The sequence below is a fragment of the Nicotiana attenuata genome, unplaced genomic scaffold, assembly GCF_001879085.1.
Source record: "Nicotiana attenuata strain UT unplaced genomic scaffold, NIATTr2, whole genome shotgun sequence".
Lineage (NCBI taxonomy): Eukaryota > Viridiplantae > Streptophyta > Magnoliopsida > Solanales > Solanaceae > Nicotiana > Nicotiana attenuata.
In genome coordinates this window covers 3232-6462 of record NW_017674393.1, presented here as the reverse complement: position 1 = coordinate 6462, position 3231 = coordinate 3232, and positions in this window count along the sequence as shown.

The window sequence follows — 3231 nt, the reverse complement described above, 5'->3', positions numbered from 1 at the left end:
GCGGTCCGCACAGGTTTTTGTGCCCCCGCACTACTTTCTTTGCGGCCGCACAAAATGTAGTGCGGTCCGCATTGAAACTTCAGAGACTTGTCAATTTTTCCAGTTTGCCCTGCACTGCATTAACACAATCCTGTAGCATCTCCCAACCAGTCAGTCCAAAAATAAATCCTATACTAGAATGAAAATCAAAGAAAAATGAAAAGAAAAACACATGGGTTGCCTCCCAAGAAGCGCCTGATTTAACATTGTGGCACGACGCATGTTACCATCCAATCATTTGAGATGAAGAAGTGCCACCACATGGCTGTCATCAATTTTTCCCAAGTAGTGCTTGACCCTGTGCCCATTAACTCTGAAAATCTCCTCATTTTTGTTCTTCAAATTAAGGTCACCAAACGGAGTCACAAACACCACTTCAAAAGTTCCACTCCATTTGGACTTAAGCTTTCCCGGAAACAAACGTAACCGAGAGTTGAACAAGAGAACCAAATCACCCACTTTGAACTCCTTGCCACGAGCATATTTATCATGAAGGTATTTCATCTTGTCCTTGTACAAGGAAGAACTGGAGTAGGCATGGAATTTGAATTCATCAAGTTCATTGAGTTGCTCAACACGGAGATTTGCTGCCACATCCCATTCAAGGTTCAATTTCCTCAAAGCCCACATGGCCTTGTGCTCTAACTCAACCGGTAAATGGCAAGCTTTCCCAAACACCAACCGGTACGGAGACATACCAATCGGAGTCTTGTAAGCAGTTCGGTAAGCCCATAGAGCATCATCCAACTTCTTAGACCAATCGGTCCTATTTGCATTGACCGTTTTAGACAAAATGCTCTTGATTTCCCTGTTTGAGACTTCAACTTGGCCACTCGCCTGAGGATGATAAGGAGTAGACACTTTGTGGTTGACACCATACTTAGCAAGCAAGGTGTCAAAAGCTCTATTGCAAAAATGCGACCCTCCATCACTTATGATTGCACGAGGAGTGCCAAACCTTGTAAAAATGCTCTTTTTTAGAAATGCAACCACACTCCTAGCTTCATTGTTGGGCAAAGCCACGGCCTCGACCCATTTTGAGACATAGTCAACCGCCACTAGAATGTAGGTGTTCCCGCACGAACTTACAAATGGGCCTATGAAATCAATACCCCACACATAAAAAATATCCACTTCTAGAATGGTGTTGAGAGGCATCTCATCTTTCTTCGAAATACCACCCGCTCTTGACATTGGTCACACCTCTTCACAAGATCACTTGCATCTTTATACAAAGTTGGCCAATAAAACCCACAACTCAGAACTTTCGAAGCTGTCCTCGCCCCTCCATGATGGCCACCATAGGGAGAGGAATGACAAGCCTCTAAGATACTCAACTGCTCCTCCTCAGGTACACACCTCCGGATCACTCCGTCGGTGCAAATCTTGAATAAGAACGGCTCATCCCAATAGAGATCCAAACTATCCCGTTTGAGCTTCTTCCTTTGGTTAGAAGAGAGCTCACACGGGATGATGCCAGTCACAAGGTAATTAGCAACATCCGCAAACCATGGCATATCACTCATTGACACAGAAAGTAGCTGCTCATCGGGAAATGCATCATTGATCTCTAGGCCATCACACGACCTTCCTTCCTCCTCCAAGCGGGACAAGTGATCCGCCACTTGGTTTTCACTACCTTTCCGGTCCACAATTTCCAAATCAAACTCTTGAAGTAACAAGACCCATCGCATCAGTCTAGCTTTGGAGTCTTTCTTTGTCATCAAGTACCTAAGAGCTGCATGATCGGTGTGCACTATGACCTTGGCTCCCATAAGATATGGCCGAAATTTTTCCATTGCGAACACAATAGCCAACAACTCTTTCTCAGTTACCGTGTAGTTCCTTTGAGCCTCATTCATTGTCTTGCTCACGTAGTACACCGGATGAAACATTTTGTTCACTCTTTGACCCAAAACTGCCCCAACCGCAACATCACTCGCGTCGCACATGAGCTCGAAAGGCAAGCTCCAATTGATCGGGGTGGTGGTCAACTTATGCTTGAGAAGTTCAAAGGCTTGCATACATCCCTCATCAAACACGAACTTGGCATCCTTTTCTAGCAGCTTGCACAAAGGATTCACTACCTTCAATAAGTCCTTGATAAATCTCCGGTAGAACCCCGCGTGCCCAAGAAAACTTCTAACCTCCTTGACAGAAGTGGGGGGAGGAAACCTTGAAATCACCTCAATTTTGGCTTTGTCAACCTCTATACCATGCTTTGAAATTTTATGACCCAACACTATGCCCTCCTCAACCATGAAGTGGCATTTTTCCAAATTTAGCACAAGATTGGTGTCTTCACACCGGGCCAACACTCTATCCAGATTTTTCAGACATTCATCAAATGAATCACCCACAACATTAAAGTCATCCATGAACACCTCCAAAATATCTTCCACCATATCGGTGAAAATGGCCATCATACACCGTTGGAATGTCGCCGGTACATTGCACAACCCAAAAGGCATCCGAGAAAAGGCAAAGGTGCCATATGGACAAGTAAAGGTTGTCTCCTCCTGATCCTCCAGAGCAATCAAAATTTGGTTGTACCCAGAATATCCATCCAAGAAACAATAGAAGGCACGCCCATCAAGACAATCAAGCATCTGGTCAAGGAAAGGCAATGGAAAGTGATCCTTACGGGTCACCTTGTTCAGCTTGCAGTAGTCCATGCACACCCTCCATCCGGTCACTGTCCGGGTTGGAATTAGTTCATTATTAGCATTGGTCACCAGGGTCATACCACTCTTCTTCAGCACACATTGCACCGGCAAAGTCCACGAGCTGTCAGAGATAGGGTACACAACCCGGACATCTAACCACTTTATCACCTCCTTTTTCACAACTTCTTGCATTGCCTCATTCAACCTCCTTTGATGTTCCAAGGAGGGTTTTGCATCATCTTCAAGAATAATCTTGTGCATACAGAATGCGGGGCTTATTCGCCGAATATCAGCTAAAGTCCATCCAATTGCCTTCTTCCGCTTTTTGAGCACTGCCAATGTGGCATCTACCTGCATGTTAGTAAGACAAGAGGAAAGAATAACTAGCAAAGTTGAACTAGGGCCTAAGAATTCATACCTGAGGTGTGGAGGCAATGGCTTCAACTCCAACACCGGAGGCTCCTGAATTGACGGCTTTGTTGGAGGAGTCTTTCTATTTTCAAGATCCAAAGAGAGTTTCCTAGGC